Genomic DNA, 11,151 nt, shown 5'->3' on the forward strand with positions numbered 1-11,151 from the left:
GTACAAAACTGTCAGGTATTTGTAGTTTTTATTAGAAACGAAATCATCATTATAGTCATCCAATCTGCATACAAGTGTTTTAGCACTATTAATAGGGAAGCTACACGTAGAGATTCTGGAATATTGTTCATCTCTTTCTGAGCTTCTTAGAGCTTCCTCGAGTTCACCCGTGGGCCATCCTTACAATGTGAAATAAAAATAAAACTTAACTGACAAAAACATCATTTTATATAATAATAAATACACTTTTTATATCCCAATGAGTAGAAAAATTGCACTTCTGACGTTTCATGACTTAATGTAAGTCACTTCTTCAGAGTGCGTAAATAATCGAATTAAATTAACACAAGTTTAAATAGTAAACAAGAAACAATGAAGAATATATTTGGTACATTCAAAGTCATAATAGGTTTGAATATGTCAATGTCAAGTTATTCTTTGCCAAAGTGAATTTGTATAACCAGTCACTATATCAGTTTGTTCAAAAATGAACAATATTTGAGTGAGCAATTGTTTTCAATAACTTCATCATTAGGCTATACAGTTATAACTCCATAATTATTGTGATATTTTACAAAGGCCAAAATGAGGCACGTATCAATTAATTTGACAATGTTATATGTTAAAAATGGTGAACGTTTACATCTGTTACGACATATATACTTCAAAATTGTGTTATTTGTAAATTATTTTCATAGTTGAAATCATGAGTCAATTGAAGCTAGACCACCATGGAAAACCTGGAAATACTGGACGGCCGTTTCGTCCTACTATGGGACACCTTAGCAGTGCGCAGTCATGTCATTTTATAAAGGTCAAAGTGATTTGAAATAAAGTGTCCAGTCACAGTCAGTATAATAATAATATATACCAAAAATGAAAATGCGAAATTGTGTGAATACAATTCACAACAGGAGAATTTTATCTAGTTAATTGAGATAATAATGATAAATAGTAATAGTAATAATAATATTGTCGTGTAAATGTAGTACGTAATAAGAGGGATGTTAGCAACGTAATTACGATAAACGAATTGGGAATGATGGATGTGAAGATTAAGATAGAAGTGATCAAAAAAAGGGGGAGAGAGGTTTATAATATTTAGTTTAGGTATCCGGTGATCCAGTCGTAGGTCAAGCATAGAGGCTGGATATACCTCTTCTGGATGCATAAGTTTAGTTTTCTGGAGTTGATCCAGATGGTTTCGGATATGTAGAGTAAACGTAATCTAGCTCCTTGAGGTAGATTTTTCGGAACTTGATATAAAACAGAGAAAGCTTCCTCTATTTTGATATGATAAGATTCAAACAACTAATCAAAAAAAGGTCACCGAAGATTGGCTCCTTCATGTGTGTATACCAATTCAACTGCTCCTGTGGAGCAAAATACATAGGCCGTACTCAGAGGGCTTTATCCTTGCGTGTTCGTGAACATGTACCAGAATGGTTGGAAAAAAGGAGTCACCAAATCCATTAACAGCACCATCCTTTCTCACTCAGTAGATAGTGAACATCATATCAAAATAGAGGAAGCTTTCTCTGTTTTATATCAAGTTCCGAAAAATCTACCTCAAGGAGCTAGATTACGTTTACTCTACATATCCGAAACCATCTGGATCAACTCCAGAAAACTAAACTTATGCATCCAGAAGAGGTATATCCAGCCTCTATGCTTGACCTACGACTGGATCACCGGATACCTAAACTAAATATTATAAACCTCTCTCCCCCTTTTTTTGATCACTTCTATCTTAATCTTCACATCCATCATTCCCAATTCGTTTATCGTAATTACGTTGCTAACATCCCTCTTATTACGTACTACATTTACACGACAATATTATTATTACTATTACTATTTATCATTATTATCTCAATTAACTAGATAAAATTCTCCTGTTGTGAATTGTATTCACACAATTTCGCATTTTCATTTTTGGTATATATTATTATTATACTGACTGTGACTGGACACTTTATTTCAAATCACTTTGACCTTTATAAAATGACATGACTGCGCACTGCTAAGGTGTCCCATAGTAGGACGAAACGGCCGTCCAGTATTTCCAGGTTTTCCATGGTGGTCTAGCTTCAATTGACTCATGATTTCAACTATGAAAATAATTTACAAATAACACAATTTTGAAGTATATATGTCGTAACAGATGTAAACGTTCACCATTTTTAACATATAACATTGTCAAATTAATTGATACGTGCCTCATTTTGGCCTTTGTAAAATATCACAATAATTATGGAGTTATAACTGTATAGCCTAATGATGAAGTTATTGAAAACAATTGCTCACTCAAATATTGTTCATTTTTGAACAAACTGATATAGTGACTGGTTATACAAATTCACTTTGGCAAAGAATAACTTGACATTGACATATTCAAACCTATTATGACTTTGAATGTACCAAATATATTCTTCATTGTTTCTTGTTTACTATTTAAACTTGTGTTAATTTAATTCGATTATTTACGCACTCTGAAGAAGTGACTTACATTAAGTCATGAAACGTCAGAAGTGCAATTTTTCTACTCATTGGGATATAAAAAGTGTATTTATTATTATATAAAATGATGTTTTTGTCAGTTAAGTTTTATTTTTATTTCACATTGTAAGGATGGCCCACGGGTGAACTCGAGGAAGCTCTAAGAAGCTCAGAAAGAGATGAACAATATTCCAGAATCTCTACGTGTAGCTTCCCTATTAATAGTGCTAAAACACTTGTATGCAGATTGGATGACTATAATGATGATTTCGTTTCTAATAAAAACTACAAATACCTGACAGTTTTGTACCATGAATGAAACTGTTTGGAATAACATTCCTTTCAATTGTCTTCTGTCCTCTCATTTGCGACTTCAAAGGTTCTATCGCTTGAGTGCTAGAGTTGTAAGTGGTATATTAAGAATATAAGTTTAGATATAACACAAATGCATTTCAGCATCTATGGCCTATGAAACTTTATGCTAAGTCTATATCAATCATCTTATTGGTACTGAACTGTGTAAAGACTATTTACCAGAAAAATTCTATTTTTTTCAATGAAATTTACAAATTATCATGGTAGGTCCTGGGTTCGAAACTCGCGGGGCGGGATCAAAGATGCGCACTGTTGAGGAGTCCCACAATAGGACGAAACGGCCGTACAGTGCTTCAAGGTTTTCCATTGTGGTCCAGCTTCAATTAACTCATGATTTCAACTATGAAAATTAACATGAATTTATAAAATCTAACGAATATCTCACAAAACTGTTCATGAAAACAATCAGTAAGCGAAAAGGAAAGATTTTGAAATGTAAAAATTCACAATTATTTCAACTGTGAAAATAAACTTTTTTGAAAAGAATCTAACATAAATCCATTTAAATCAATGATGTAAATTTTTTGGCAGAAATGCTATATTTGGTTGAAATTTCGTTGAGTTAAATTAAGCGTTCGCGCGTGGGACTGATAGGTCCTGGATTCGAATCGCGCGTGGCGGGATCATGGATGCGCACTGTTGAGGAGTCCCACAATAGGACGAAACGGCCATCCAGTGCTTCCAGGTTTTCCATGGTGGTCTATCTTCAATTGATTCATGATTTCAACTATAAAATCACTAAAATCCCCACCAACCCCCTTCTGATAAATCAGCAACAGTTAATTAATTCCAGATTAATTAAAAATAAAGTTAAAGGTTTTATAATCCTAAATTACTTATTGAATAATGATTTAAAAATTTTGACTCTATTAGAAATTCTTTTAATGATTATTCCCACTCTTAATTATTTTATCTACAATAGAATAACCAAATGCTTGAAATTAAATTAAAGTATGCATGATTAGTTTATTATTATGGAAGGAGCTGTATTATCTAATCGGATTATTGATTAGTTCGTTTATATTTCGTGAAGAACTGGCGACTATCTATTTTACAAAATGATACAGACCAATCAGCAAAAGTCAGATCCTTAATCCTTATTGGTTTTGAAGCACATTTCAATTTATTGTCTAATCAGAAGATGAAGATAGGAAGAAGATGAATTCTCTTCCATACTCTAATCAATCGTGTCTGAAAACTCAAACGATAGCATACTTGAACGCACAGGAACATTAATAGAAATTAGAATGTATGCACAGATCAATTACACGTTTTGATAAAACGGAGAAATAGGGAAATAAATAGTGATAAATTTGAAGCAGTAAGACAAATAATAACGATTTCTAGATTGAACTAAAGCTAAGAAATGGTAGAATATAAAAAAAACACCATGATTCAAGAGCCTAATGATTATTTAGTTATTATTTCCATACTCTAGTCACGAAAGTCTAACTTTTCAAAAATCTCAGTTATTGCGGTAGTTGATTAAATTATCACAAATTCGTAATTTGACGATACCGATACCTATGCGTGTTTATTAATTTACATGTTCATATGGAGCTAAGTATATAGGTCGTTCGACGCCTATATTATCCAAACAAATTCAAGGACGCTATCCAGCTTGGCTAAAAAAATGAGCGGAAATGGTTCAATAATAATTTCAATAGTCGGACACCTTATAAACTCAGGTCACTCATTCAATGCAGATTCTTTGTTCGAAGTCATATACAAGGTAAGTACAAGAATTCCAAAGACAGTTATATGCCATCTTCCTAGCATTGCCTAGGAGCTAGCTATACATCTGGAAAAACCAAAATTATGTGTCAAAAAAGACTAGTACAACCTCTTCTAACATTGCCTTAATCTCTCGTAATTTTTCTTTTTTCTTCATAATTTTCTTCTTCCATAGCCATCTCCTTCCCTTCTGTTCTCTCTAGAGACGTTTGACCCCCAAATGGTGTGTTTCTGTTTCTATGAACCTCCTGATTACAATTCTTCCCACTTTCAACATTTTATCTTTTCATGCTGACCCTATCTCTCTCAATTATAATTTCCTTACCTATCTTCAGGATGAATATTCAAGGTCTTAACAACAAAATTATTATTAGTTTTCCTAACTAAAAAATAACGTTTTAATACCTTTGTTTATTTTATCTCATTGTTACTATGTTTAACGAAATCTTATTATCTCTATGATTGTGATTAACATTTTGAAAAACCAGTATATATTTGTGATTGTACAGCATTGAAAATAAATTTGCCGAAAAGTGGACTCCTAACTTAACCAATCTTTGTTATTTTATGTCTTAATTGATATGCTACTTTTACATTCGATAATTTGCACTTATGAATGGTCTTACAAATATATATTTATTAATAGAAGGTTTATCCTCTTTCAAATACCAACCAAATGTTATTAAATCCTATTATTGATTCTCCAATAAAAGATGGATATCAGAGGGGGTTTTGTGGAGATTTTAGTAATTTCATATAGTTGAGATCATGAGTCAATTGAAGTTAGACCACCATGGAAAACCTGGAAGCACTGGACGGCCGTTTCGTCCTATTGTTGGACTCCTCAGAAGTGCGCATCCACGATCCCGTCTGGCGAGATTCGAACCCAGGACCTACCAGTCTTGCGCCAGAGCACTTAACCGATAGACCACTGAGCTGGCCGGCATTCAACGGTGTTATTGTGGATAACGCGATGGCGTTTGAAGCGAGGGTACTGGGTTCGAGTCCCAGAGTGAACATCAACTCTGAGATGCAGGTACATCCAGCTGACGAGTCCCAAATAGGACGAAACGCGCGCCCTGGATTCCACTGCTAGCCACTATCCATCTTTGAATACAATAATCAGTTTAATGAATGATTTTACTATCTCTAAAGTTTGTCTAGTTGACCTGTGATTGGTTGAATATAAATGCATGTTAGTCGTTTAAAGATCCCCAACATATTGAAAGACTCATATTTGATCGAAGAATATTCTTTTCGATAAATTCTCCTCAAGTTCTACAATTATATATCCAAATTAATAATTCGAATAACATGGACAGGCTAAAGGCAAAGTACATTGTTTAAAGTATGAAAATTTAGGATTGTCAAACCAAATAGAATAAAATTGTTAATGTTGATATGACTCAAGAAGAAATCCTTGTTCATGAACCTATAATTCAGAGGGGATTCGGCTAGTGATATACTAACTCAGAGAACAATCCAAAAATCTTTCAATACCGGTGAACTATGTTTGGTGTTTTCTACGCGCTCAATGGTGACACCGAGGCTAGAAGATGAGTTACCTAGAATGAACACCTCAGAAGGGGTTTTGTGGAGATTCAGTATTTTCATAGTTGAAAGTGTGAGTCATTTTGTATTCGTCAGTTTGACTGCTCCTATGAAGCAAGTCATATTGGTCGAAGTTCTAGGAATTTACATTTTCGTGCTCGCGAACACCGCCCAGCATGGCCAAACAAAGGTTTGGTGAAGAAAGCAAACAGCTCGATATTAACCCATTTAGTACAAATAAGTCATAGTGCCAGTATAAAACAATCCTTTTCAATTATTTATAGGGTCAGTGATTTTTTGCCAAAGCTTGTCAGGCTTAAAGCCCTTCAAACGGCTGAAGCAGTAGCCATACGGATGAAGAAACCGGAGTTATGCGTACAAAAGAAATATCTCCAACCCCTCGTCCTCCCCTGGCCAACCACAAGGTCAATTAATCAATAGTAATCTTAGCTATTGGGTGACCTAATTTGACAATTGTACTTACGACCTTTCGTAGTCAAATGTAATTGTCTCTCTTATCTTTATTCAAAAATCTTTGTATTATTATCATTATTATTGTTATTACTATTATTATTGGTTAAACATCATTATCAATCACCCCTATACACTGTTCATTCACTTCGCATTCATCCCACCTTAATACGTCTTGTTAATTTATAGCACACAATAGTCTTGCATTAAACATTTGATCGAATTTTATTTGCACTATCATATCTCTCTCACCCGATCTGACCCATACTTATTCTGATCATGGATCTTAAATTTTCACTTAACATATATACAGATTCATTTTAACATTCTATTTGAGTCATATCAACATTAACAATTTTATTCGGTTTGGGCACCCGAGCAGTATCACAACCCTCACAAAAATCAGTGATAACTACTACTAGAACCATTGTTGCTGTGTGGCGCGTATGTATTTGATACGCCCGTTGTATCAATGTTTACCTGTTCAAATAATAAATAAATTGGTTTACAGTCTGACCTCCTTCATTTTATTAGATGTTGGTCTGAGCCATTCCATAATTCTTCCATCACCTGAAGTTCATAAACAGTTAACTGAACTAAACAAGAGGGTAAGTTAAAATTACAACGTATCATATCAGTAGATAATTATTCATGTCGATGAATTTCTGACTTGATTTCCGATGTTCAACAACATTAAAACAAAACTGAATATTTTGAAAATACTGATAAAAGCCATTTTAGATTTAAGTAAATCATTTGATTTTAAAACAAACTGAATCGTGCAATCAATAATGGGTGTCGAATAAATGCGTTTTTACAATTTTCGTTTCTATGTCTACATATATCTTACAATTCTATTTATCCGTCTGAACTAAGAAAGTCATAGAAATTATGTACCAAAATTTTGAAATTTTTTTTGACAAACACACACACATACATATAATAACGATTAACGCAAATAGTAATATACACAACGATTTGTACTGCAATAGATTAACACTGAAAATTGTGTTGTATGTGTGTGTGTATACATATTGGTTGCTACATAAGCAACTAGAAAAGATGACAGTGAACTATGTTTTATTACAAAGAGTCTTAAGTTTTTAAATTGGACATGTTAACTACAATCAAACTCAGTTACGTTTATTTTATTGTAAGCAAAGAGGAAAAACAGTGGAAAATTCTATTTCAATAATGTTATATTGTTGTTTTAAACTATTACCATTTTCCGGTCACAGAAAATTCAAACGAATCGAACTGAATATGAAAAAGTGGATTACTACGAGGTGTAAGTTATTTTTTTCCTTTTTATTTCAGCTATCCATCTTTTTATATAGTTCATATGCTCACTAGTGACTGGCTCCATGAGGTAATTCCTGGAGTTCTAGTGAGAAGCCGTGACCAGTGGAGCTAATCCATGTCAGGTAGAGACAGGTATCTACCTCAGTACAATGGAAGTTGGTCGCACGATTTCGTGGACTAGTTGAGGTTAAACAATAACACCGTTGAATGCCGGCCAGCTCAGTGGTCTATCGGTTAAGTGCTCTGGCGCAAGACTGGTAGGTCCTGGGTTCGAATCTCGCCAGACGGGATCGTGGATGCGCACTTCTGAGGAGTCCAACAATAGGACGAAACGGCCGTCCAGTGCTTCCAGGTTTTCCATGGTGGTCTAACTTCAATTGACTCATGATCTCAACTATATGAAATTACTAAAATCTCCACAAAACCCCCTCTGATATCCATCTTTTATTGGAGAATCAATAATAGGATTTAATAACATTTGGTTGGTATTTGAAAGAGGATAAACCTTCTATTAATAAATATATATTTGTAAGACCATTCATAAGTGCAAATTATCGAATGTAAAAGTAGCATATCAATTAAGACATAAAATAACAAAGATTGGTTGAGTTAGGAGTCCACTTTTCGGCAAATTTATTTTCAATGCTGTACAATCACAAATATATACTGGTTTTTCAAAATGTTAATCACAATCATAGAGATAATAAGATTTCGTTAAACATAGTAACAATGAGATAAAATAAACAAAGGTATTAAAACGTTATTTTTTAGTTAGGAAAACTAATAATAATTTTGTTGTTAAGACCTTGAATATTCATCCTGAAGATAGGTAAGGAAATTATAATTGAGAGAGATAGGGTCAGCATGAAAAGATAAAATGTTGAAAGTGGGAAGAATTGTAATCAGGAGGTTCATAGAAACAGAAACACACCATTTGGGGGTCAAACGTCTCTAGAGAGAACAGAAGGGAAGGAGATGGCTATGGAAGAAGAAAATTATGAAGAAAAAAGAAAAATTACGAGAGATTAAGGCAATGTTAGAAGAGGTTGTACTAGTCTTTTTTGACACATAATTTTGGTTTTTCCAGATGTATAGCTAGCTCCTAGGCAATGCTAGGAAGATGGCATATAACTGTCTTTGGAATTCTTGTACTTACCTTGTATATGACTTCGAACAAAGAATCTGCATTGAATGAGTGACCTGAGTTTATAAGGTGTCCGACTATTGAAATTATTATTGAACCATTTCCGCTCATTTTTTTAGCCAAGCTGGATAGCGTCCTTGAATTTGTTTGGATAATATAGGCGTCGAACGACCTATATACTTAGCTCCATATGAACATGTAAATTAATAAACACGCATAGGTATCGGTATCGTCAAATTACGAATTTGTGATAATTTAATCAACTACCGCAATAACTGAGATTTTTGAAAAGTTAGACTTTCGTGACTAGAGTATGGAAATAATAACTAAATAATCATTAGGCTCTTGAATCATGGTGTTTTTTTTATATTCTACCATTTCTTAGCTTTAGTTCAATCTAGAAATCGTTATTATTTGTCTTACTGCTTCAAATTTATCACTATTTATTTCCCTATTTCTCCGTTTTATCAAAACGTGTAATTGATCTGTGCATACATTCTAATTTCTATTAATGTTCCTGTGCGTTCAAGTATGCTATCGTTTGAGTTTTCAGACACGATTGATTAGAGTATGGAAGAGAATTCATCTTCTTCCTATCTTCATCTTCTGATTAGACAATAAATTGAAATGTGCTTCAAAACCAATAAGGATTAAGGATCTGACTTTTGCTGATTGGTCTGTATCATTTTGTAAAATAGATAGTCGCCAGTTCTTCACGAAATATAAACGAACTAATCAATAATCCGATTAGATAATACAGCTCCTTCCATAATAATAAACTAATCATGCATACTTTAATTTAATTTCAAGCATTTGGTTATTCTATTGTAGATAAAATAATTAAGAGTGGGAATAATCATTAAAAGAATTTCTAATAGAGTCAAAATTTTTAAATCATTATTCAATAAGTAATTTAGGATTATAAAACCTTTAACTTTATTTTTAATTAATCTGGAATTAATTAACTGTTGCTGATTTATCAGAAGGGGGTTGGTGGGGATTTTAGTGATTTTATAGTTGAAATCATGAATCAATTGAAGATAGACCACCATGGAAAACCTGGAAGCACTGGATGGCCGTTTCGTCCTATTGTGGGACTCCTCAACAGTGCGCATCCATGATCCCGCCACGCGCGATTCGAATCCAGGACCTATCAGTCCCACGCGCGAACGCTTAATTTAACTCAACGAAATTTCAACCAAATATAGCATTTCTGCCAAAAAATTTACATCATTGATTTAAATGGATTTATGTTAGATTCTTTTCAAAAAATTTTATTTTCACAGTTGAAATAATTGTGAATTTTTACATTTCAAAATCTTTCCTTTTCGCTTACTGATTGTTTTCATGAACAGTTTTGTGAGATATTCGTTAGATTTTATAAATTCATGTTAATTTTCATAGTTGAAATCATGAGTTAATTGAAGCTGGACCACAATGGAAAACCTTGAAGCACTGTACGGCCGTTTCGTCCTATTGTGGGACTCCTCAACAGTGCGCATCTTTGATCCCGCCCCGCGAGTTTCGAACCCAGGACCTACCATGATAATTTGTAAATTTCATTGAAAAAAATAGAATTTTTCTGGTAAATAGTCTTTACACAGTTCAGTACCAATAAGATGATTGATATAGACTTAGCATAAAGTTTCATAGGCCATAGATGCTGAAATGCATTTGTGTTATATCTAAACTTATATTCTTAATATACCACTTACAACTCTAGCACTCAAGCGATAGAACCTTTGAAGTCGCAAATGAGAGGACAGAAGACAATTGAAAGGAATGTTATTCCAAACAGTTTCATTCATGGTACAAAACTGTCAGGTATTTGTAGTTTTTATTAGAAACGAAATCATCATTATAGTCATCCAATCTGCATACAAGTGTTTTAGCACTATTAATAGGGAAGCTACACGTAGAGATTCTGGAATATTGTTCATCTCTTTCTGAGCTTCTTAGAGCTTCCTCGAGTTCACCCGTGGGCCATCCTTACAATGTGAAATAAAAATAAAACTTAACTGACAAAAACATCATTTTATATAATAATAAATACACTTTTTATATCCCAATGAGTA

The 11,151-nt window shown here is 33.4% G+C and overlaps 1 non-coding gene across 1 annotated transcript; it reads right to left on the reverse strand.

The window, feature by feature from the left end:
* Positions 1 to 7,151: 7,151 nt before the first annotated feature.
* Smp_tRNA_01550_Pseudo_TTG.1.1 lies at positions 7,152 to 7,223 on the reverse strand. Its single transcript has one exon. It is a non-coding gene (tRNA).
* Positions 7,224 to 11,151: the final 3,928 nt, after the last annotated feature.

Source organism: Schistosoma mansoni, chromosome 2 (assembly GCF_000237925.1).
Source record: "Schistosoma mansoni strain Puerto Rico chromosome 2, complete genome".
In the NCBI taxonomy this organism is placed as follows: Eukaryota; Metazoa; Platyhelminthes; class Trematoda; order Strigeidida; family Schistosomatidae; genus Schistosoma; species Schistosoma mansoni.